The sequence below is a fragment of the Oryzias latipes genome, chromosome 13, assembly GCF_053564925.1.
Source record: "Oryzias latipes strain Hd-rR chromosome 13, Olatipes_Hd-rR_3.1".
NCBI classification, from domain to species: Eukaryota; Metazoa; Chordata; class Actinopteri; order Beloniformes; family Adrianichthyidae; genus Oryzias; species Oryzias latipes.
The window spans coordinates 16,140,035-16,167,435 of NC_136249.1; the positions used below are offsets into that span (position 1 = coordinate 16,140,035).

General features: G+C 40.5%; 1 long non-coding RNA gene across 1 annotated transcript in view; it reads right to left on the reverse strand.

Moving 5' to 3' along the window:
• Window positions 1–5,542: 5,542 nt before the first annotated feature.
• Window positions 5,543–27,401, reverse strand: part of LOC144981451 (uncharacterized) — a 37,229-nt gene continuing 15,370 nt past the window's right edge. Inside the window, exon 5 of the long non-coding RNA XR_013647100.1 lies at window positions 5,543–5,995. This is a non-coding gene — a long non-coding RNA (uncharacterized LOC144981451). The remainder of the gene's footprint in view (window positions 5,996–27,401) is intronic.

A 27,401-nucleotide genomic window follows, 5' to 3' on the forward strand; every position in this document is an offset into this window, starting at 1 on the left:
AGATCTGGTCTGAAGTGGAACACACACATAAATACCATGATCATCCTCCAAAAAACATAAAAATATCTGTGGTCCTGCCAGAAAATGTGGAAACAGTGCTGAGTCTAGTTCTATCATTGACCTTTAATAGACAACAAGATCAGTCTAAACATTCATTATTAAGAGTAAACTCACTCAGATCTTCCTAAAATGTTTTCCTTTCTTAGTTGAAAGAAATCATTTACTTGTGAAAAGTCACATTCATGTGTCTTTCCAGCTCTGTTTGTGCAATTGTAGCACAGCAGTAAACCAGCGTCTCGACATGTCCAATGTGGCGTCCAACTTTGCGTATGCAACAAGCTAGCGTAGAACCTCTAGCCTATACAGCTTATTGACTGCAACAATGTCGAAGCTTCACAGAAACTCTGAGGTCCACAGGAAGACCATCTAGACAACCTAAAGATCTGCACTTCAAAGTTCTGACAAAACATGTTTCAAATTAAGATCTTCCCACCATCTTGTTTTGATCATCCAAATCAGAAACTCAAACATAAACACAAATCTAACAACTTTTCACCATGATTTGTGTAAGTCTCTAAAGAGTCTCAAATCTGGAGTTTAGTGAAATCCTATCTCAAAGGAAGCAAAGAAACTGCTTCACTGCAGTTTTTCAATTAAGGCTTTCAAAGAAAAACTCAGAGCTTACTTTGCCAAATTGATGTAATCAATTTTTTAAACTTATAGGCTCCAAAATGCTGTGGATGTAATTCCACACTAGATGTTTTCAGCAGAAAATATTAGAGAAGCAGAACTTTAACCGCTTTTCTGGAAATTGATAAATGGTATACAAGGCCTGCTGCATAACTGGTGCCACATGGAGCCTGAATGCTTTTATTTTTTTTCTTCAGGTTTTTTAAGCACTCAGTGGAGACACCTTTCAAGAGTGCAGAGAAACACAAATGCTCGATGAAATGAAAGCATAAAATAGGAAAAACACCAACTGAGGACCTCAACAGGATAAACTCAGGATGGTTTCATTGTAATGCCAAAACCCTTCATGGTCTTCAATGGTTTATCGCTGGAGTCATTCTTTGACAGTCAAGTCCAAGAAAAAAACCTGTGTAAAAAAAACAATACAATGGTTTTGGGCTGTCTTGCCTTCTGAAAATGGTTCACTCAGAAATGATAAGACATGTTAGAAACGGAAAAGAAATGACCCCCCAGTTCTGTAAAGATGATTTTAAGACCCACACTGATAATCCGATCTATTTTGTTCCCAGTGGTCTTTTAATTGTGATTATGCAGTTTTTAGCTAAATTTAAAACTAGTGCATAGTTTCTGCAATGGTTCATTAAAAATTCACCTCTGAGTTGTGGGCGAAACCTTTGGCACAGAGCAACCCCTTCTCCTCCCCATTCCTGAGAGCTCTCTGTTTACACGCCCTCCCGCTAGCTTACAGCCTCTCACCCCCCCCCCAGCCTTACAGTAATGGTGCAAGAAAAATGGCGAACAATATTGAAGCAATCCAGACGTACAGGTCTGAGCCAGATGCCAGCTCAGACGAGGAAAATGAAGACACACCTTGATCTAGTCATCTACAAGTGGATGCATCAGAATGGAGTGGAGCAGGAACCTTGTAGACTGCCATGGTTTCTATGTCCCAAATACAATACCAAACATTTTAACTTTAGAAATCCTCAGAATGCAATTTTGAGCTTAATATTCTTAATATATGCATTTGTCTCCATGTGTTTGAATTTCCTGTTCAGATGACCCTTTTTAAACCTTTTCTGCCATGGAACCATCCTCAATGAAGGAGAGTCTTCACAGATAGAAGTAGTACATAGTACATTTGGTAGATCAACAGAACCTTTTTTGTAAAAAGTATTTTGTTTTTAATATAATAGGAAGTATACCTATTACCACAAACAATATATGTAATCTTCTTAAATAAAGTCAGTGAGGCAGGCAAGATTACAGAATTGAAAGTGTGTCCAATAGACAGGAATAAAGATTAATGAGGAAGAATCCAGACTGGAAGACTTCAAGAGAACTCAGAAAAGGTCCAATCAAGTCTTTGTTCCCTGATTCCTTTTTTTCACTTTCTCCACACTTTAAGATCCCACTCCCTTCCATCCTACAATCCTTGTCTCCCCCTCTCCCCCATGGTGTCCTCGTGTGACCCTTGCCTGACTGAATAGCTGCCTCTTGAATCAGGAACTGCTGGTGACACCAGTGGCAAGCACAACAAGGTCTCTGTACGACAACCATAGAAGATTCTCAGAATTCTATGGTTTCTCTGCTTTGGTACTTTGAAGTAATTTGTAATTTCTCCCATAATTACTATTTATATACATTAAAAGTTAACACAAAGTACAAGCATCTAATTAATAAATAAAATAACAAAAAAAAAAATTAGACAAAAGAAGTTGTTCCGTCAGATCACTGATTAGGAACAGGAAGTGGAGGTTGTGTGTTTTCACCCTATAGGATGAAGTTGCATCGGTACCATGACAGTGAGAAAAACACACCAAAGAGAGCAAAGAAAATACTCCTAAGGAGAGCAGCCTGCTACTTATAGGGGGTACATACAGTTTCCCATGATGCTTTGTAGGTGTGATAAGGACAGCATATTGAATGACAAATAGTTCAGAACAAGCTTTTGAAGAGATGTAGGTAGTCTTCCTGAGAAATGTTAATCTGTTTTAATAATGACTAATTTCATATGGCTGTGTAGTTTTCTATTAACATTAGTTATCACACACAAAAAACATTATATTGATCTCTAGTTGTATTTCATTAACAGCTATAGAAAAATCCACCCATTCCTCCATCCATCCGTCCATCCATCCATCTTTCAAGGGGGTTGATGGACCCCATCCCAGGCACTGTTGGACGAAGAGGGTTTAAACCTGAATAGGTTGGGAGTCTCTCTTAGTTTCCACAACAGAAAGATGTTTTTCAAAGGTTGTTTGCTGTGACATAAAAAAAGGGGTGTCATTTTATCATTAAAATCATTAAAAGAAGAATACAGTGGACGTCTACAATTAAGCTGCAAATCAATACATTTGCAGTAAATTTCAACCAACTGGTGCGTATGAGAACCAACAAATGTGTTTTCTAGAACAGTCTCTATTTTGCAATCAATCTTGTCTTCAGTATTTTATTTTATTGATCTAAATGGCCACAGCTTGTGGTGCAGCTGTTGACACACTAATGAATATAAGCAGAAAACACTACAGTAATTAATTCAATTCATAACAAACAGAAGCCTTATGGATGAATCATGAACAGCCACAAAAGCCTGGCACCTTCTTGTCATGCTGGTCACCAGCCTGGTCACACACTGCTGCGAGATGGCACCATATCCTTCAACCAGCCAGCCAACAGAGTTATGTTGGTCTTTTTGACCATGGCACAGCAAATGACTTCCCTGTTGTGAGGACTGACCTTCACTTTAGTAACAGGGCTAACTCCAATCGATGCCACAACTTATGTTTTACTGAAGATCAGCTTCATCCAAATCAACCTAAATGCATGGATTGTGGCTGGATTATTGTAGCAGACACCACCTGACCACTGCAGCGGCGGGGGGGTGGGGTGGGGGGTGGGGTTCAAAACAACACTTTGGCATTTTTAGGAAAGATTTATTTATGAGTCCAACCAACAAATAAACAAATGCATGTTTCTTTTGAGTGTGACACGTGGAAATTAAGAGGGATATTAAATCAGATTTAATGTATAAGGGTGTATTAAAGTGAAGAAACATAAAGTTATGTTATGTTGTAGTACCTATCTTACCGGTATATTAGAAACTTCTTTATACTTCTTTAGCAGCTGTAATGCCCCTCCCAGGGTTCTGCTGCTGTCATTTGTCAGTCCCCCCGTGGAGGGCTGTCGCAGGGCGCTGACAGCCTGACTGCCTGCCATTAGTTACTATGCCGGTCGATACCTCTGCCGTTCCTCCCACCCCATTCCCTTACACAGTATGTGTGCAACACCAATATTTCTGTGATGAATTTATCAGACACCGCCTGAGATCTGCAGCGGCGGCAGCAGCTTTGAAAGGGGGGGGGGCACATTCCAGGGAAACTTTGGGCTTTGGGTTTTTCTGCGGATTTGGACATGAAATTTGATTAATGCTTCTCAAATTTCAAATAGGAACACTTTCTGCAAAGGGAAAAGCCTAAGAGCACCACACAGCATCCTGAATTCATCAGAAAGTGGGGAAAAAAATTCTACTAGTGTTCGGAGACACTAGCATTCGTGAGGAATACAGATTACAGTAAAAATTCCAGAGTCAGCAGCGGGTCTGGCACTGACCCATGAAGGGCAGCACAAAGGAAAGCGTCTAACTATCAGGAAAGAGAGACAACCGCCTTCCTTTGTTCTGCTTCTCTTCAGTGGGGAAGCAGCCATTGCAGCAAATGTTCCAACAAATTATCAAGATGGAGTCTCTATAGTTTCATTCAAAATGGTGCCTGCTGGTTTGCTCTGTTCCTGGATTCGTCTTCACTCCTGTTACTGCTTCATCATGCCCAGCACATCCATCAGAGCAGCTCAACCAAGCACAAGCATCTGTGGGATCCAACATCCTCATGGGTTGAAGTTTAACGTTTAACCCAGTGAGGAAGATGGTCTGGCATTAAGTGAATGATGGTTCCAAAGTTTTGGAGCTCCTGCAGCAAAAGCACGGTCCCCTTCAAACTTTAAACTTTGTTTTCAGTGTTTTTAGAATTTATCAGACTAGTTGGTTAAAAAAGCTGTAAAGTTTAACAGCAACCTCAATGGAATTAATGTGGATGAATGAGAATAAACACAGACTCAATTCAGAGTCAATTCAGTAAAACTATGGCCTGATGAACAGATGTGACAGCATTGACTATTAGGCGATGAGAGTTGTAATCTTAACAACCTTTGGGTCAAGGCCAGCCAGGCTGCAGTTCAACAACTCTGCTTTACTAACGTACAAACACCTTCTCCTGTCAGCAGATAAGAGTTTGTGTTCCTGTGAATGAAAGTTTTGTTTTGTTTTACACATTAATACATCCTGCATTCCACAAACAAGCTACATTATTACTGTCAATATATGTAGACCGATTATGGTGAACCTGGGAGTTTATTTAAAACCCATGCATTCAAGAATGAAGAATAAAAACTATAAATTCCTGCAGTACCTGTTTGTGTGTCTGACTAAAGGCTTTTCCTGTTTTCTGAATCTCCCCGAGTGTCAAATTAAGATGATATCTGCAAAACATCAGTGTTTGTGTTTTAAAAAAAATCAAAGACTGGACCCTTAGAATAACAACTTTCGTAACGACAATTTTCTAAAAATAATCAAGAATCCGTTTCCCAACTGTCCTCACAAGTGGATTTGAGCTGTCTGCTGGTAAAAAAGGGTCAAGACCGCTGAGTGAGCCCGCACAGAGAAAATGTTTGTGTATGTGTACTTTCTACGGGCATGCAGCGGGTAACAGGTCTTAGTCAACACGTATACAACATGTAAGTTAAGTCAGGGTGTAGGAAGTGAGACGCAGATTTTACACGTTTTTTTTCTTACAAATTTTTCATTTTTAACCCTCCCCAAGTCCAAAAACTGCGCAAGGATTCCATCAATGCTGTTCACGTGATAAGTGTGTGCTCCTTGCATGCAGCCTGTCTGTCAGAAATGAGGATACTAGACAATCCAAGAGTGTAGTAGACAAGAGTGTAGTTTGTGTGGCCGTCCTACATTAGCATCTACGTGTCACGTGCACACCTTGTGCGTGCAGCATTCGTGCGCAGTCAGTATAGGTGTGGCATAAGGACACTGTACGAAAGCGCCATGTGCACGCCATAAGTGCGTGTAACTTCTATTAACCATACGAATACTTCACAATACACTTACAACAATGGTACGTTCCTTAAGGAAAATGAAAGGCACACCTGCTACCTTTAGGATGCAGCCGCTCCTCTCAATGACCATATGGACCCAGACAACCCAAAAACCCGCAACACCAGGACATTTCAGCCATCCCTGCAGTGATGGGGATGCAGAGAGAACAACAACAGTGTTTCTAAATCAATAAAAGACATTATTTTAGCTGCACCAAACACATATGCTCTCCATTTCAAAGATTCTTTAGAAATTGTCATTTGAAAAAAACAAGTTGAATTCCAGTACTTTTGTACTTTTTTTGTAGTTCTTTGTAAAAACTAAACAGAGTCAGAAAACCAAGTTTAATCTTTTGTTTCCCTTCGTTTTAAGAATTGAAAAGGATACAGACAGAATTGACCCACCCACCCTCTTACGTTTATGGGTTTTTAATTTCAGAAATCTAAAGCAGCTTGTTGAGTGACTGACTGTCACATTAGTTATGTAAAGAGAAAACTCTTTGCACTTTCTAAAGAATCCCAGAGCGAGTATGAAGGCAGGGTGGAGGGCCTCCCCCCTACCCGTGTAGCAGCATGGGAGCTTCACTGCAGGAGTTGAAGCCTGGTTGAATGACATGTCATTAATGCCACTCCTGGACCGTCCAGTTGGCTCCTGATTATCTGGCTCTATTTCCAGCATTCCTTCTCTAACCTGGGCCGTCCATAGTGTTAGCTGACTGCTGGGAGGCTGCATGGAGGACTAGAGCAGCGGCACAAATTCAAATTCCACAGAATACTATGCCTTTTCCATTATGTGTTGAAATATTGAACAACAAATGGTCCTGAATCTACTCTTGATTGATTGATTGATTTATTCTATGGACCCACCATAGTCACTGTAAATTACATATTGAAATTTTTGAAACTCTTGGTCATGTTGTAAATTAAAATTTGAAGTCAAATACGTCTCAACTAAACAAAACGTCTTAATATGAGAGAATTTACGGTCAGTTGATTTAACATTAGAAGTTCAATCTTCTTCTGGCACTTCCAATTTGCAACAATTAGATGGCACTAAGCGGGGAAATGTTCACCTTTTTCTCAGAAGAAGAAGCCTCTTGAAGCCTTCATTAAGTTCAGACTCCATAGGCTGCGTGGTGGTGCAGTGGTTAGCGCTCCTACCTTACAGTGAGAATGCTGTGATTCAAATCCCTGCCAGGATGCTTCTGTGCGGAGTTCCTATGTTCATTCCACCTGTGTTTCCACCCACACTCCAAAAACATGCTTCATGAGTTGATTGATTTCTCTACATTGTCCCTGTAGGTTTGTGTTTTGTGATTGTGTGGCCCTAATACAAACTTGTAACCTGTCCAGGGTATGCTCTGCCTTCAGTGGCCAGGTTGGGCTGAGGCAGCTCCAAGGGATGCAGCAGGTTAAGAAAATGGATGAATGAGAGAAGGAATCTTGGTGTTGCCCTATTGTAGCTCTAATTTATAATTCTTTTATGGTCTTTCTTAGGTCTAGTCAAATATGTGAGTTCTTTTGAATGATATTTGCAATTTATTTTGATTGAAACCTCTTGGTTCACACAATTTAAGTTTCTAAATTTGTTTGAAAAAAAACTTTTAAATTGAAACGAAGCCAAAAGAAAGTTTACTTTACTTACAAATCCATATCAGAATACAACACCAGTACTTTGGTTAAACAAGATATTGAAATTTAATACAAGGAAAGGTTATGTTAACACAACAAATGTTGTTATCTTGACTTGCCTTTTAACTCATGCTTTTATGTTAAAATGTTGTTTTGTTTTTCAGTGTTAAGAGAAAAACATTTAATTTTAATTAAATATCAATTTATGCAATACATTGCCGACACTGCATGAACTTAAAAACACAGACATTTATTTGGAGCTCCTGAAAAAAATTCTTACCTAAACTGAAGTCTAAATAATTTAGCTGTTGACCCCCCCAACCTGTGTTTACAGAAAAAACCATGTTCACCAACAACTGAGTTAGACTGTAATTAAAACAATGGATCACAGAGCTATCAGGTTTATGCTAAAGTCCATTCCATCCAAAATGGAATGATAAAAGCCATTTCTGTACCAAACACGGAAAGAAGTGCACACATTTTACACCAAGGGAAAAGCGATCTAAGTGAACCAGGAGAACACTGTGCTTTTGTCTCTTTTTGTGGTCACATTTCAGTGTCATTAATGCCAGCCAACAACACATGCAGTCTAGTTTCATGTCTTCTCAGGGTTCAACAAGCATGAAGGCTGGCCGGTAATGCATCTATCAGTCAAAATCTGTAAGGTTCAAGGAGTTTATTGTTATGTGCAGAGTGAAGGAATTGGGTTTTTGTACGTTGCCATCCATAATGAATGCCATCCACATAAACAGTGCAAACCAGACTGTAAAATGAAAAATTAATAAAATAAATAAACATAAAGCTGAGCTGGAACAGCAAAGGACAACGCTGGAATGACCAGGATCCACAGACAGACATAAGACATGCTTGTCTGCATCATAGAACAGTGAAATAGAAATACAGAAATGGAGGATAAAACCACAGGTAGCATTATAATAAATATGATCAAGTGCATTACAGAAAGATATTAGGACCATCTCATTAAAGCCTTAGTCACATTCAAACACACGGGGGGGGGGGGGGGGGGGGGGGTGGATTAAGGTTGTTACGGGAACAATGGGTTGTTCGAGTCCGTGGAGGGTCGTAGAGAGGAGCGGCCGGATCCTAACCCTTGTGCTATCCTTGGCACTTTACCATTGGGAGTTGGGTTATCTAGACCCACTAGACAGTGCGCTGAACCTTATTTCTTCAATGATTTGTGATCTTCACTGGTGTCCATGGATTATATGAATCTTTCCACCTTTATCCACCTTTGTCATGGTAGGGAGAACACGTCAATGTAAGGGTGGAGTTATCTAAGATAGCACAAGGGTTAAAGGGAGCGCAGGTGTGTCTTGCAGTTCCTTTGAGGTTTGTGTATGGTCACCTCAAGGGACATCATGAAAATAGGACGTTCCATTGTTGTGCGTGTGGTAAATTTATTGTGAAGAATTTGCAAGGATAATGCAAGTCACCCGGACACATGACGCACAGGTGATTCTGTTTTGCGGTGTTCTTACACCACACTCTAGTTATCAGTAAGGTGTGAGTTCTGGCTCCTTACTGACCGCGTGGGAATGTCACATGCACAGGGGGCGCATGTGAAAGGTGAGTGACAGTAGGATGCCCACAGAATATCTACACAACTACACTCTGATTGTCTAATTTCCTCATTTCTAACAGTCATGCTGGATTCAAAGAGCACACACTTATCACACGAACAGCACTAAGGGGTTCCTTGTGCAGTGTGAAAGTTTTGGGGCGTCCAAAAAAAGGAACAATTCGGGCAACGCACTTTCGTCTCAACTCGTTTTTCTCTCTACAGGCTCACCAAGCTTAACAAATCTTCAGTATGGTCCTGTGTTGTTTCTGAGTTGTCCATTTTCTTAGCGTTCAGCTTCACTGATTTGTGAAGAAACCAAAGCCACGTTGAAACTTCACACATATGAAGTATTTATGTTCTGGCAGCTGGTTGGGAAGCTTAAGAGGTGGCCATGGAGGCGTGAGAATGTGACAGCTCCAAAGGCTAATCTGTACAGAACAGAGCCTCCATCATTTCTTGTCTATCCTTACAGACCAGACAGAGTTCATGTCTGTGACCTGAAAGCCCGAGTAGGGTGGATTGAAAGGGGAAAGTAGAGTAGGTGGTGGTACAACTGTTGAAATCCTTTCAAGCTCTTTTTTTCTGGGCTTCTTTTATGCAAAAAGCTCCCTACTGATGTGCAGTGTGAGGCCTCCGGAGAATTCTGATGAGAAACCAGACAGTTTCACACAACAGAAAAACAGAGAGCAAGGAAAAAAGACACACTAAAGATATGCAAATTCAACTGTCTGGAGTGAGAAGCATTAACCAGCCTTAGTAGGATAGCTGCCTCTATTTTTAGCGAGCGAATGTGTGTGTGTCTCTCCCCATCTCGCCGAGAAGTGTGATGACTTCTTTAAGCCCCGGCTTTCATGTTCTGGTGAGACAGTCTGGGAGTGGGGCTATGTCGGCAAAAATATGCCTCCTAATTGAGATGCTTCACAAATGAAGCCGTCAAACCAGAGCTTCAAACAGAATACACCGAGCAGCTCTGAGAGCATTTCTAGGACAGTAGTGTGAGGAAGAGTCTTCCTGTTTCTACACTCGTGCAGCAGCACAGTGTCTTGTTCAAAACCCCTATCTGAGCTATCATGCATCAAAATAACCAATCTATACAAAAAATTCAGAAAGAGAATACCATCATAGCATTAAAAAACAATCCATGTTTAGACGAGAAGTGCTGTGCACTATATAGTGTGTGGGGAAGGAAGTCGGACACAACCGTGGTGGCCATGAAGGTAGGCCTATGGTGCACCATGAGGGACAAACTACCCCCCACAGTTCTGTCTGTCACATATACATGAGTGACAGAATCGGAATTCAAAAAGCTATATGAATTATTTTCTTTTTAGCACTGTAGACAAGACAGAAGCGAAGACTGTTGAATGATTACAAGAACTTTTTAGATTATTTTGATTCTTCTGCTTTTGGAGCACATAGATAAAATGACCTTTGTGACATGTAACCACAGTGCAATATCAGAAGGGTGTTTTTCTGGTAAAAAATTAAATGGAAATTCACATTTAAGATGCTTTTATAATGGTTTAGTTAAACTAATGGCTGTCTCAGACAGTCATCTATAAAAATTATATTACTTATGTTCTCTAAAACATGAAGGAACATTAATCTTTGCTCTACAAAACAGATTTGATTTCGAAGAAGGATTTTCCACTAATAATTGACAGCTATTTTTTATTTTGTTATTGCTATCACAGGACCTGCTGTTACAGAAAATAAACAGTTATGCTGAAAGTGGATCAGTGAAAGAAGTGTCTACTTGGAAATTTTCTTTAACGCTCAGCTGCTCTTATCGGAGTGGCCTTTGTTTGGATGAGAAAAGCTGTGACCTGAAAACAGCAGGACACTGAGCGTGGCCTGCAGACTGGGACTCTAACACCACGCACAGCATATGGCTCCAGAAAGTGGATACCTGAAAAAGAGGACACAAGCCAGGGCGACGTGAGAAAGGCTGTACTCACAAAATCTAACACTACACCCGTCCAGCTGTCGACATTTTGATTATAGAAAGAGGATCACGAGAAAGACAGTAAACAGTCACTTATTGTGTTTATTATATTTTTATTAACTTGCATTTGAACGTTATTAACTTCTCTGTGTGCTTCCTTTGGTAACGTGTTGTTTTTGGACTTCTTTCAGGCATACCTGCTAAGATCCTCAACATCTGGCTTCACATTCCAACCAGAAAAAAAGCTTGAGTCTGCATTTTTATGCTCTCATTTTTTGGGCAACATCCACTTTCTGCCTCTATGCTGCTTTCAGTATGTAGGCCTAAAGAAAAAGAAGGTAACTTTTTTATGTTGTGTGCATTATTTAGTATTTTCACCAAAGTTTATAATGACCCAAACAAGGGAATTGTGTAATCAAAATCTGAAATCACCTGTTCGGACTGATCAGGACCAACAAAAACAGAAGCATAGACTCCAGTGGATCAAGGTTGGACATTCTGGAGACACATTCTTGAAACACCTGGTAATCTGACCAATGGGTTAAAGATCACATAGAGATAAGAATAATTAGACTGCACATTTGCAGTTTTTCTTGGTCCAGATTTGACTTGGGCACGTTCATATCCCCAACATGGTCCAACAACACTAGAACTGGCTCATCACACTCACAAAAATCCCCAAACCCAAAAAACCCAAGAAGTCTTGATTTTAAGGTCATTTAAATAAAGCCTGATTTTAAATACAGTTAGTCTGGCATTGAAGCACAAAAATTCTATCTACAAATCCAAAAATTCTTTAACACAGGCGATGTCGCCGGTGACACGAAATAACACACGCTCCATGATGATGAACGGTATGAAGATTTACGGTATGTCCCATTTTAACTACTCTTTCATATAACATCCAATCTTTCCTGAATATGTGGACAAGATGAAGGATGAGGTAAAAAAAAATAAAACATTTCTGCGCTGCTTGTCTCAGTAAAGAACCAACTGTTCTTTCATCGGCTGGTTCAGCAGGTAAAGCAGGACTCTGCTACCTGATCATTGACCTGCAGAGGAAGAAGCAGACACCCAAAGCAGCGGCAGCAGCAGCATCAGCTGCTGTCAGTGCTGGCAGGTCTCCATGAAGCTGGGTGAGGAGATAGTTTGACCTTCAGACACAACACATGCGCACATTTAGCAGATGTTCTCCTTTCTCATCAGGTTTTTCAGAGCTTGAGCAAGCCACGCCCAATGCTCTGAATGCTCTGCACGGAGGTCCAGACAAATTAAACACTGCACCAAACGCACAGCACCACCTCCAGCATTTTTATCCTCCAACCAGAAGCTTATCTGAATTGATGAAAATATTACCCTCTATGTGGAAATCACGGCTAAAGGTCTTTTAAATGTGAGATCAGCATCCCCCCAAACACACGTATTACAACATAAAATATGTAAAAAAAACGTCTGGGTTGGTGGTTCAGCTGTTGATACAATTAGAACCAAAAGGTGACTATACCAGCATGTGAGAAGTTCTTTTAGGAATCCAAACTTTTTCCACATGTTACACAGAATGATTGCGATCAGGCAACTTTTTATCTCCTGTTTCAGTGACACCCTGCACTTTTTGTTGTTTTTTATTTTTGCTTTTTAGTGATGGTTTTATTTTGGTTGTTATATAGTTTCTGTTCTTGTTCCACAAGGTTTTTTCTGTCAGTTTTTGTCCTCGGTCCAATTTAGTCATTTATTATACTCTCCAATTACAGTTTGCAATACCTGCACATTCCAGCCTTTATCTTCAAGCCTTTCTCGTGGTTCTGACCCAGTATCGGTTTCTGAGAAAGTCTTCAGGTTCTAAACTTTTTCTGGATTCCTGTGAACCTAAGGTCCATACAAGTGCTGCTGGTTTTTGGGTTGTCCAGGCCCGTAAAGGGTTATAGAGAGGAGTGGTGGCATCCTAAGAGGAGCGCAGGTTTGTCTTGCAGTCTCTTACAGCCACCCCAAGGGACAACATAAAAGTGGAACGCACCATTGTTGATGCGTGAGGTAACTTTATAGTGAATTTTTTCGTAAGGCTAAAGGAAGTTTCACACACTTATGATGTACGGGTGTTGCTGTCATACGGCGTCCTTACACCACCTCTAGTCATTATTGAGGTGGCTTCTTACTGACCTAATGCTGCATGCATGGGATTTCCACGTGATACATAGGTGCCACGCAAACTCCGCTCTGACTGTGTAATTTCCTCATCTCTAACTTAAACTTTAACACAGGTGATAGAAGTAAACCGAGTTTTCTTTATAATTTTTCCATCCTAAAATCATCTGTTTGGTTTTGGTTAGGTTGTTTGTATGTGAAATTTTGATTAATTTGTTAAGTTGTATTGCAGCAGCTCTGTCTTTCAGCATTCATACATGCTCTAGATATAAAAAAATGCTAATTTATGTTGAGCCAAAAGTCAAACTACATAACTCCTTTCTGCCAAAGGAAACATGTACCTGCTGATCTCCGTCACGGTAATAGATGTCCAGTTTTCATGAAGAAGCATCCCGCTTCAGCGTCAAACTTTGATTCTGAAGCTACAACCAGCAGAACTTCTAGTACTGCAGGTTTTAAGATGGTTCTTCAGAGATGAACAAGAAGAGTTAAAACCTTCTTATTTCCAGAATGAGCGTAGGATTTCATCCTTTCATAAATTGAAAATTGGTTGTGAGCAACATTGTAATCCTGGAGTTCAGGATGCTGCTGTTTGTGGTTTCTGTCAAAGGTGGATATTTTCTGAGCACTTTCACTGCCATATGAAATAATTCCTCTTTGAAAGATATGTGGTGTGAAAAATCTTTAGGTTTCTCATGAGCAAAAAAAGATGGAGAAATGTTTTTATTGTAATGTGTATAGGTTAAAATCACAAATAGCCCAGTGTTTAACCTGACAGTTAAATAGGAGTTAGATGGTGGCAGAAACCGAGGGGAGGGGGCTGAGTTTGAGCTCAGCTGTGATGTAACTCAGACTATGACTGCAGTCAGTGTCCTCACAAGACCTTGGCTTCTTCCCCTCTTCCTCTCTTTCCCTCCTCTTCCTCCTGCTGCCATTCAGTCGCTCCACGCCCGTCTTACACAATGGAGCGGCGCTCCACGCCCCGCAGGCTCCAGCATCCTCATCTTCTTTCATCCTCTTTCTCTCCCTGTGCTTAAGCCATGTGCAACCGCCTCTGCATCCCTGTGCACACGTGATCTAAAAAGCAAAGCTGCACATCTGCGTCCTCCACTCACTTTATCAGAGCTGTTTGATTTGGGGGGGGCGACGACTTCATAACTGTGTGGAAATCCTTTACAGCTGAATATTTTTCATGCCCGATCATTTAAAACCCTGTGGTGGATGTCATCTCTGTTTTTCCACTCCCTTCCTCTTTGACGGATGGAGGGTGGGGTAATCTGCACTGGTTGCTATGACACCAGACAGCTCTGGCTTGGTGAAGGCACGTAGCTTCCTCTCTGCTCTATTTCCCTGGAGCCTAATGCTGAGGAGCGCACCTGCATCTGTTTGTCCCACAAATGTGGAATATTTTACTTAGAGAGGTGAATAAAAGAAGGAGGTATTTTACATCAAGCAGAGAGACGGTCAGGATGAAGTTCTGCAAAAACTGAGGTACTTCCTGCTTTCACGTAAGTAATCCTCATAAGGAACAGCTGCTGGTCGCTGAAGATAAGGGACTCTGCAAGTTGTGACCTCCACAGTCAGACCGTACGTCCTGCTCCTGACTGGACCAGCTCTCTTCTCACTTGTTTGCCCTCCAGGCCCCACATGCACACTTAAGGGCAATTTAGAGACATTAATGAACCTATGAAAACCCATCCATGCACAAGGAGAACATACAAACTCCACAAGATGGAGCCCAGATGGGATTTGAACCAGGACCTTCTCATTGTAAGGCTAACCACTACACCCCCATGTAGCACACTGGAAAACATGTCCTTCAAATTAAAAGTATAGAATACAAGAGAACTGTAATCGTCAATTAGCCACAAACACACCTATTTAGATACCTAGTATGGTAATTGGAAACATTATGTGTTACATTAATTGTGCATTGCTCGAAAATGAGTTAAAATATGTATATGTTTACATTTCCCCCTTAAATAAAAAGTCCAGCTATCTTTATTTCTAGAAAATATTATCAAATTCAAAGTCAAATTTCTGACCTGCTGTTGTCAAAAGCATTGGCTTCATGAGTCGACTAAAGCTTCACAGTTTCCCTAAATCAAGTAACTTGTCTCTTGAAACAAGACTGCTCACCATCACAATTAAACTCTCTGCTAAAAATATTGCATAGAGACATGAATTAAAATAAGATGTTCTCATGATCAACTGTTCAAGATTTTCTTCCGTAAAGCAAGTTTTTACATCTTATACCATATGTAATGGGATACCTAAACTACCCAAACAACAGAGAAGCCAGATGGAGTCTGCTGAGTGCTATTCTGATACTCAGAGTACAGAACATTCATAACTACCTAGCACCTCTGGAAGCTATTCGATCATTGCACAGATTTAGGTTTTAGACATTAGAGATATTTTACCATTTAGAATGTTTTTAACGTTTCTTTGCTCTACACCTTTTCTAAAGCTTTTCTAAAAATCAGCAAAATCCAGAATTTGTGTCTCATCAAGAGCTTTGATCTGGAAATAAGGAAATTATTATTAATTCAATTCAATTCAATTTTATTTGTATAGCCCAAAATCACAACAACAGTCGTCTCCATGGGCTTCGAAGTAAAACATGAACTTACAAGGATCACGAATACAAAGAGTTCAATAGGAAAATACTAAAATGAACTAACAAACTGACTATGCTATACTGGCATCCCTGCCCTTAGACCCCCCTTCGCGGTAAGGAAAAACTCCCAAAAAAAACGGATTCCGGAAAAAACGAAGAAACCTCAGGGGTGCCCAGATGAAGGAGGGATCCTCCCCCAGGACGGACAGGCGATTTACCAGAACTCTTAGAGAAGAATTAACTTATCTAAATCTACAACTACATATATATATATATATATAAAAGTCCAGCAGACGAGCTTCATCCAGCCGTGGTTGTGGGGACAGTCAAAGGCGCGAGTCGAGCCGGAGACAGGATCCACAGCCAGGTGTAGGAGCAGAAGCAGAGACGAGGTACTCGGTCAGGTACAGAGCAGAGACGAGCCAGAGATGAGCCAAAGGCAGGATCCACAGCCAGGTGTAGGAGCAGGAGCAAAGGCGAGGTAGATGGTCAGGAACTGGAGCACGGATGAGCCAACTGGAGTCTGGAAGCACTCCCACTCCCCAGGAGGGGAGAGGAAAAGAGGGACAATACATGAATCGCACTGCACCAAACAGAGGCATGGAGAACTAAATGATAAATTATGATCAAGAATAGAGGAGAGGAAGGGTAGAAGTAAAAAAGGAAAGAGGACAGAACCCCAGTGTACCATAGTTACCCCAGCTTCAACTTCTAGCAGCCTTTTAAAGGAAAAAGTTATTAAGTTTAATTTAAACAAATTAACATTAAGTTAAATAATCTCTGAATACTAACTAGTCTGATAATAAGCCTGTCCAAAGAGGAATGTTTTCATTCTAGCGTTGAATGTAGAAACTGAATCGGCCTCTCTTACATGAGCTGGGAGTTTATTCCATAAGACAGGGGCTTGGTGGCCAGACGCTCTACCTCCAACTGTACTTTTACTAACTGTAGGAACCACAAGAAGTCCTGCATTTTGCGAGCAAAGTGTTCTATTTGGGTGGTAAGGGACTATGAAGTCCTTAATATAGGACGGGGCCATTCCATGTAAGGCCTTATAGGTTAACAGGAGGATCTTGAACTTGATTCTGGAATCAACTGGGAGCCAATGGAGCGAAACTAACACAGGAGTGATGTGATCTCTTCTGCTGGTTCCAGCTAACAATCTAGCTGCTGCGTTCTGAACAAGCTGGAGACTTCTTAAGGAACTCTTAGGACACGCTGCTAACAAGGAGTTACAGTAATCCAGCCTCGACGTAACAAATGCATGGATGAGTTTTTCAGCATCACTCTTAGAAAGTATATTTCTGATCTTAGCAATAAAATGAGTCCAAATAATTTAACCTGTAATTTTGGATTTCATTTTAAGGAGATTCTTTTAAAGGCAAACAACTTTTATGAAGTTAGACTGGCATTCATTGTCATTATTTTGTGAAACAAAAATGTAGATTTATGTTCTAAGATTAAGTGCTAGTTTGGGAATTTATGAGGATTTATTAAGATGGTCATACTCTTACTAAGATTGTCATTTTGTTCACATTTTGTTCTGAAATGAGCCTAGTTTTTTAAACTAGTTTTTTGTCACTGTAATCAAAATGAACTACAGGAAACACTCCAAAAATACAAACCATTTGCTTCCAACTAGCAAAATATATATATTATTGGGCTGTATTATATTCAACTTGAAGTAATTCTTTTTAACAGTCAGATTTTTAGCTTAGGCTTCCCTTTTTGAATGCTTATGTGGTACTCCTCATTTCTTGATATTATATTATAAGACTCTTGTTCAGCAAAAATGACTGAATAAGCAGATATTCTTACTACTTTCCAGCAATTTTCTTCTAAAGATTAGTGTCCTTTTCCATAATTTAGGCTACCTCTTTTTGCAGTGAAGCACCTATGTCTGCCCACAACGTTAACATGACATAAACTGAGAGCCAAACTCTCGATCCCCGTCTCCTCTGCAGGTTTGCACATAAAAAGGTGCAGTTACATCAGCGTGCTCCGCATTTGGTTCTTTGTCCTTTTAGTCTGCTGTTGCCAGAGGCTGGAATGATTTACAAAAAAACACTCAGGTTGGACACTTTTATTTTAAAAGCAGTTTTGAAAGGTATCTTAATAATCATGTTAAAGGAAAAAGCTGCTATAATACAGCATGATAATTTATGTCATTTTAGACTTTCTTGTCTTCTTGCTGATGTTTTCTGCCTGTTTCCTGTAACCCCTTTTTCTTTCCCTCTCTCAAAAGGTCTTGCCTTTTACCAGGCCACAGTTGAAAAAAAGAATATTGTTTTTAATTGGTGTTGCCTGGATAAATAAAGATCAAATAAAAAATAAGAAACGCTGCCCTGAGTTTGAACCTCCAAAGCTTTTTACACCCAAACAAAGCTTTAGACTAACTTGATTAAGATTTAATTTCATCAACAGTTGTTTTTTAACACTCACTTTTAGCAATAAAAGTGTCTGTTCTGCCTAAGAACTGGATGAATAATTTAGTAGGGGATATTTCCAGCCATCTGCCAGATTCTCCATCAATCCTCTGCTTTCTCCGTCCCCGGACCAGAGTCTTCTGTCTGGAAGAATATTGTGGATGCTGATGGACTTTCACCCCACATGACAGATGACTACAAAAGTATCTTCACTTTTTTAGAATGTAAATGGACAGAGGATTATTTCAGACTTCTGCAGGTTGTTTCTGATGAACAGAGATGTTGCTGCAGCTTCTGAGCAGACGTTCTGTTCTGTCAGCAGCCTGTGGTCATTCACTCTTCATTCAGCACTGAAGACGTTTTGTGACGGACAAGTTATTTGGCAGCAACTCAACACTACTGGTCAGAGACCAGCAGAGGTCAGCCTCGGTCCTTTAGGCTGTGAACCTGATGAGTTCCTGAGGAAGCGCTGCTACATCGAAGCCGCCAAAGATCCCTCAGAAAAAAACTAATGAAACTCTGATGGTAATCATTTCTTCATTTTAATTTATTTTTCTCCTTCTTTCAAGTTGAATTTTCTAAAGTTTACCTGCTACAATCTGCATTTTAGCCCACATTAGTAGATTAATTTGACCTACATTTAGCATCATCTGACGGTACAGACTCAGGGTGGGAGCATAAACGCCGCCACACAATCACTTGATGTGAGTACAAACGCCGCCACATCGTATAAATCAAACCTGCTTTTATTTTTAGATTTCTACCAAACCTGGTGCTGACAGATTAGGGTCAAGTGACTTTTGCTTTATAAAGACATTTACATAAGCATCAAAACAGAAATATTCAGAAAGACAGAAAAATAAAAAGTGTCTACGTTCTAAAAAAATTGCAGATAAAAAACTCCAAAAGACAATATACTGTATTCTTCAAAATATTTAATCTAGAATGAAGCTGGTAACTGGTGCAGACAGACATCACAACAGTCACATCAGTCAAGATGTTGCAGGTTCTGATGTCTTTCTTTTTAGCACAGACTTGGCTAACAAAAAGCCTAAAACTGATTTTAAAAATGTGTTTTTCACAACAAGAGATTTGGTTGAAGAAAAATTCGGATGAAACCCTTTGTAAATGATGATCTAAATAGGTGAATTGTATGTCTAATCAGGTGTTTTGTTTCCTCAACACTAAAAATATATGTTATAAATATGATCTAAAAATAACTATTAAAAGGGCAAAGTAATTCACTGCAAATTGTTTCCATTATTTTAACGTCAAACCTAAAAAGAAGGCAGAATGTTCAGATTCGCTTTAGTACTTCTTTGACCACATGAGGTTTTGTTTAAAGAAAATAGATCATTTCTACCTTACAGTGATAAAGTACTTTAGTGATGTGAAGAATATCAATTATATCAATTATATCAAGTCTATCCTTTCTTTAGTTTTTTATTCCTCAATACCCCAGGTGCCCAACATGTCGATCGTGAAAGAGGAACGAGTAGATCGCGGGCCATTAAAAATAAATGAACCAATAAAATATTTTTTTAAATTGCCGCCAGCTAATCATCATACTCGCTGTGAAGTACATCACTCGATTGACATGTAGAATGGCCAATCGAACATCCTCTGCACATGTGCGTTCGCACTAAACTGAGCGCCACGCTTCACTAGCATATCTTCAGTGAGTGATCAGCGTCAAATTCTCAACGGTAGATGTAGCTGCTAATCCGCCTCATCTTTTCTGAAATGCTCCGAGGTTGGTCACGTAAAAAGAACATGAAACAGAGTGCACACAGAACATTTCTGTTATTGGCACACCGTGGGCTGCAGCGCTGTTAACACGACAACTACAAACACACAGGTCCAGTTCAATTGAGCTGTTGAGGGAAAAATGACAGAGGGACTTTTTTTTATCATGTTGTAGTCTCACTTTTATCGAAATGTATCACTTTAATTCAAAATAATTGATTTGCATTGAAATCTGATTTCCATCATAAGTCTGTGTATTTTGGTAAATAAATGTGAAGATTTCAAATTATAATTCAAGGTGGTTTAAAAAAAGGAAATCAGTTCTTCCTGTTGGGTGGAAAATCATTTTGCGTTGTTTCATTCTCTGCTCGCTTAAAGACCCACTGATCATCTTTTGATCTATTTTAATACCATCCCCAGTGGTCTTTTGAATAAAGTTATTCCGTTTATAGCCAAAATCAGAAAACCTGTGCCATTTTCTAGGACATAGTTTCTGCAGAGCGACAGTAGTTCATTAGAAATTCACCTCTAGGTTGTGGGCGAGACTGTTGGGGCAGTGGGAGCCCACCCTTATTTCCCATCAACCCCTTTGTTTACAAATACTCAGAAATGCAGTTTTGGGTTTAATCCTCCATTATCAGAAAAATGCTACAAGAACATGTTAAAATCCCCCAAAACACAATTTTATCTGGAGTGGGTCTTTAAAACCAAAGGAAAAACAGATTTGATCAATTTTTTACTTCCGATTTTTTTATTCATTTATAGCTTGTTGAATTTAATTTAGAGCTGCAAAGACCAAAGAGTGCTGAAGCGCAGGCCCCTCATGAATCCAGCATAAGCATGCTGCAGAGCTGGATGTCGCTGGTGGGCTTAGTGTGCATGTTGACATGCATACAGGCAGCCAGTCAGTCTGACACAGCGGCAGATCCTGCAACACCATCGGGACGGGACACAAATAAACCGTCTGGCCTTGCTGCACATTCATGCTGAGTGACATCGCGAGAATATTTATAGTCTGCTCAGCGCTGCGCAGTCAGGCAAAACTGCCAGACCTAATGTCAGCCGTGGACACTTTGGAAGAATCAGCATGCTCTTCTTCACCGCCTGATCCACCTGACTTTCACTAGGAGAAGCTGAATCTACTTTGGGTTTAAGGTGGAATGAGAGAATGGGATTGTAGTAATGATGCAGCTTTGCAGACAACGGTCTTTGTGTAAGGAAACGAGAGTGATGCAGTCATCAAAAGAACTATTATCAAAAATATAATCAGGAGAAATGATGAAAGAAAGGAGTGAAAGGAGGAAGGGGAGGCTGCATTTGTGGAGAGCAGAATGGGGGACTGGAGGAGAAAAGAGTGATGGTGAGAGGGAGGGTCCCTGAAGGAGGATGGGAGAAAAGGAGGAGGAGAGTTGGGAGGGTTCTGCTGCTGCCATCATCAGCGCCGTCGCTGCTGCTGCTGCCGGAGCACACCGCGGCCAGGCTGAACCCGATGAACTGCGGCGGAGGTCAGCGAGTCCAACATTCCTCTGGAACGCTGTGTTTACACTGCACAGCAAAGGAGAGGGGGGCGAGCCGAGGGGGTGCGAGGGAGACGGCGAGCAGGGAAGGAAATCATCTCTGCTCTCATTTCTCTGAGGGGAGGGGGTTTGAGGCTGGAAGGTGTGTTTCTTAGAAAACAAAAAAAAAACCTCATCTGGACCCACTTCTCCACCCAACGTGACTGTTCAGTGCTGAGGCTCATCCTGAAGACAGATTTAGATGTAGCGAAAATTCAAATGTGGTTTGAAAATTATATTAAAATGCAGAGGTTTGGAATGAACTGGGAACTCAATTCTTTTGATCTGCCAACCTCAATTTATTTAAATGTATTGTAGCATAAACAATTTGATCATCAATTAGTTTAACGTATGTTCAGGTAAAATTTACAGTTATGGGTAAAAATGAAAATATAAATAATTAAAGAATCAATATTCTGTCTCTACATATTGTTGACTTTGCTGGATGTCATCTCACAATTTAGAAATACTAATGACGACTTCTAATTGAAAATAATTTCTATAAATAAAAATACAGCCTAAATTTTCCTTTAAAAAGTATATTTTGTACCTTAAAAATTGTGTTTTATAGATGGGTTGCTCACAGTACGGATCATTTTTGTCGCCCTGAAAGAACCTCAGCCGCCTCGCTCACACTGAGCTCCTCTGCTGAACTGCTTTTGTCTCTTTTGTCTCATTTCTCCATCTGCTGGTTTAAGGTAGGAACTACAAAAGAGGACAATAGACGGATGCCTAAATCTCACTTTTTGCTTTTATTATTAAGCTTTCGTGTCATGCAGATTGATCTTTATATTAGTCTGGGGGAAAAACTGTGAAGGACATCGTAGATGATTCTGTCCCACAGCCATCGTGGACTGTAAGGACCAGATTCTTTTCACAATTTTTCTTTCTTACAGCGCCTTTGAGCAAATTTGACCCTCGCCAAAAACTCAAAAACTCACAAAAAGTTGCACATCTAGTACGATCCCCACAAAAAAGGAATGACATCACAGCGGGAGAAACGTTCAAAAAATGATCTGGATCGAGATCACTTATGGGGCTCCACTTTTTTTTTCAGATTTAAGTAACAAAACCAAAACACACGGTTTGGGGATATCAAAAATTATTATGGGATGGCCACAGGACCTATAGCTTGACGGCCATTTTGTGGTGAAGTGTGAAATTTGGTGATTTTCACATTTTTATTGTGATTTCTGTGTGACATAAATTTATGTGTAACACATAAATTGTTGGCTCAAGATCATTCAAACAACATGACTTACATAATGAATATATTAGGTACACGGTAAACAAGAAACCACAATTGCCACGGAAATTTACCTTTGCCGATTCTTCTAGAAATGACATGTTCATCACCTCCAGGCAACCAAAAAATTATAATAAAATGATTGCTATGGGGATGAAACCAACATGTCATGAATTTGACATGTGAAGCTCTGACCCGGGTGACAAAGGCAGGGGAGGGGCCTGTAGCAGTCGCTCAGCCTGCGAGGGCAGGTAGAAGGGGGTGGGGGCTCTCCCCTTTCATTTTACTTTCTGTTCACTCCAAAGGTGAGGTACAGATCACAACATCCATCTATGTGGATGAAATTTCAGCAAATCACAGCAAGAAGTGGACAACTTGCTCTCTGGGTTTTCATTTGTCTCCAGACTGACAAAAGAGCAGGTTTACCACACACGTTGAATTCTTTCACAAGAGTTATAATAATAATAATAATAATAACAATATATTTTATTTAGAATGTGCTTTACATTTTGGGTAAAATCTCAAAACGCTATGTTTAAAAGTTATCTCTAAAAAAGATTTAATCTTTTTTTTGAAAACTATTTTGTTAATGTAGTTCAGCAGATTCAGGATCTCAAAGATCATGAATAGTTCTACTTTGACAGCAGCTCTCAGCTTTGTCCTGCAACCAAAAAAGTAAACTTCTACCTCTCACAGCTGCTGCCTGACTTCTGTCCTGAACCTTTCAGATTAAAGGCTGGTGTACAAATACACAAACACACAGTGACATCAGGAGGTCACGTCACTGTAGGTTTGTCTTGCCAGAGTGGAGAAAAACACGTTAAAGCTTATGGATCTGAATGAATTTAACAACACACGACATTGACCACACCCAGCTTTGTGCCCGGGATATGGGATATGCTCAGTTATTAATTAGTTTCTCCTTGGAGGAATAAAATGAACTGCAGCAAATGCGTCACCATTCATGTAGTGGGTGAGATTTTTGTTTCAAACCGTATCGTCCTTTAGAATCTACAATGTCAATCATTTCTGTCCCCTGATATTAAAGAATCAAAAACAAATAAAGGATCTAAACAGTGGATATATTTAGAATAGGGAGATGGAAAAGGCAGAGTGAGGCCACAAACAGACAAGACACCAACCCCCCGACCAAACACCAAAGTCAAGACCTTTGCTCTTTCCATGGCAGGAACCACCCTTTTGTCTGAGCCCAGCAGACTCTGGCTGGACACAGACAAAGGCGGGGGGTAGGGGGTAGAGGGGAGGGACAGAAGGCGGCAGGTTGAAGAACCATGACCACCTTTTAGCGGGCACACGCCACACACAACATTTCTAAATGTTGCGTTATAACCAAGCAGTGATCTCATAAGTCCATGACTTTGACCAATCAGGGACTCGGATTTGGCAGCGACATAAGGGTAGAGGCCTTTTCAGTTCCAAGTGTTGTATCACAAAGGAGAAATTAATAATTGCAGCATGTGTCCTGCCGGAATTACACGACATCAGGTCTTTCATATGTACATCATAATATAGTTGTGAAAAAACAAACCTGGAGCAAGATTTGCAAGATTAGCACGATTTCACGAAGAGTTTCTACCAATTTTGGTGGCGGACAGGAGATAGTTATCAATAAAGAAACAAAAGAAGACGTCCCTCCCACCATCGGCTGAATGCACGTTCACAAAACTGCATGAAGCGCATTCTCGAACACGCAACACGGTGTGAATGTAGCTTAATGCTGCGTTCACAACAAACTGGGGTCAAATTTGCGTCAGCCGCCCGTAATTGAACGTCCGGCGAAGTCTCTGCTTGATGCTTGTCCAAAAATGTGTTCATAAGCTTGACACCCCAGACCCATGTGGATGGTGCCATTGCCAAATGAGCTTAGAGTTGGTCGTGTGTCTAAAGCTGAGTCTCTGATTGATTGAAGCGACGTGTTGTCCTTGCTAAAGTTCAGATTTTTTAACTCTGGACTCACTGCAACGCTCAAATCGTGCTGCAGGAGCTTTGACTGTGTCTGTATGTTGACTTTATTGACATTGTAACTGGACAACTCTGTTGCATGCATTGCGTTTGATGTAAATGCAGCTTCAGTCCCAAACCCTCACAGGTGGATACCTGCTGTTTGCAGGTGACAAATGGTTAAACCTGTACAGGGCACACAGGAGACCAGTGCAAAACATCAAGGCCTAAAACCACACATTTAACCCGTAGAACAAAAATGTTCTGGCACACTACGCCACGCTGCAGGCAACATGTTGTAGGGAAAACTTAGACATTTAGGGGTAATTAAGTGTACAATAGGTGAGACGCAGGCGTGTCGTACAGATTTTTCATTTTTCATTTTCTTTCAATCCCCCAAATCCTTGCTGACTGATTAGACAAACAGAGTAGTTTGTGTGAACATCCTAGGGGTGTCGACGGGCACTTTAGTATTACGAGCACACTGTGTGTTCTACATTTGCTCTCGGTAGGTAAGAGACCAGTATTGCACCATATAACGACTAGACTGTACGTAATGAGAGGGTGTAACTTCCGTTAGCCTTAAGAATCATGATACACTTTATCAAGCATGTTGCATCATCATTAGTTCCCTTTTTTACATTTTTTTGGGGGGGCAGAGACAAAATACACAGCTGATAAAAGGAATCCACCTTTTTTTTCTCAGGGGTATAACTCTTATGCTGTCATAGGACCTTCTGCTGTGGCATAAACTCTGCACCACAGTCTGCATTTTTTAAAAAGTCTGCCCAGAAAGGAAACTGGAAACAAGCGTGTGAGTATGGAACAGGCCGGGAGGACACAGAGTACATTCTAGAAGGCGCTAAGATAAATAATCATGGCAGCAAAGGAAAATTTGGATAAAAATGACACAATGAACCCAATGAACTTGTATTATTAAACAGACATTTCCTTTAATTCACATTGAGAGGAAACACCCATTCTTTATTCAAATGAAATCACATTATTTGACGAGTTCTCCAGGCTGAGCACAAAGCCAAATCATTAGCAAACAGGCTAACTTGAGACTCAAATCCCTTCTGTACTGAACTTTGTCTCATTTCCTCCTCAGAGTGTGCTTCAGTGTCTTTTTTATTTTTATGTGATAATTCAAAATACTGGAAAACTGTGTGAGAAGTCCAATAAAAAATCCAGAGGAAGGTTCATAAATAGTTGATGTATTTAAGTTTGAAGCACATCTCTTCTTTTAACCATATTGACTGTTGTTTGGAGGATCAGATTATTAAATTTTAAAGGAACAAAACATAACAATTAATGATTTAATCATTCAACAAATAGCAGGTTCAGTCGTGTATGAAAGATTTAAAAACCCCATCTTTAACCAGCATTTGTTGTGTTAGCCTGACTCTGGGTCACCCAGAACATCTTGCCTATTAGGAATTTCACCACTTCATGCACAAAATCTGCAGTCAGTGTTTCAAGCTGGAAGTTTTCCCTTCCGTGGTCTTTACACCTGACAATGACGACCATCGCCACTGCCTGAACCCTGTCTCCAGTCCCTCCTGCAAAAGCTGTCAGCTCAGATACAGGCCGACCTGCTAAAGGTTTGCTGCAATCACCTGAGTTTCACACCTCTAACGTCCCATTCCAATCATCTTTTAATCTATTTTCAAAGTGTTCCCAGTGGTCTTTTGACTATGAATATACAATTTCTAACCAAAATCAAAAAACCTGTTTAGACTTCTATGACAGTTTCTGAGAGCAGCAGTTGTTAATCAAAAATGTTGTTGGCAGTACTGTTGGCGCAGAGCAACCCCAAGTACTTGTTCTCCCTATTGCTGAGAGCTCTCTGTTTATACTTTTATACGATTTTGAGGACACTATTTTTCCATAACTCTCTCCTTGGAGGACTAAATGTAGTGGTAAAGAGAAGCCATAGGGGAAGGTGAAGAATTGGGATTCACCAAATTTTACTCATCAAAGATTGTAGAGCTGCCACCCACAGCTCTCGCCAGGCCACCAGAAGCAATATGGGTTCAGTGTCTTGCCCAATGGCACTTTAACACTTATGGGGATGAAGGTGTAAAAATCTTTTTGGATTCTGACCCATTTGTTCCAAGATCTTGATCTAAAGGCCCCTTAGCTTCCATTTCTATTCAGTCGTAACTGTTTATTTATCGAACACCTTCAAACATCCGGTCAGACCCCAAACTGTGACTTAGACAGCAGTCTAACCACTCCCACCCCCCCCACCCCTCCAGCCAGGCCAAATGCAGCCCTGTCCAGGGCCAGACTCACTGGGGAATTCCATTTCCCCTCTGGCCTTGCTGAGTGATTTGAGCTGCAGCTGCTGAAATGATCAGGTTTGAAGCTCCATGTGAGAACCCCCTCATCTCTTGACCCGAATTAGCATATGAATGGGCCAGAGGGCACAGAGGTAGCCGAAGCTTTGGAGCTGAGTGAGTTCAAACTGCACATCATTCTGTTGCTCTGAGAGAAACTGTAGAGTGAATTTCAGAGTGAAACATGAATGAACCCTGAGGATATGTCTGAATAATACATGAAAGCTTTAAAAATTAGGAAGAAAACTGTCTCACCTGTAACATTCCACATCTAACCAATGAAAACATTGAAAAACTCCAGGCGCTCAATGTGATATAGCTCAAGTTTTTCTTTACTTTCTTCGTGTTT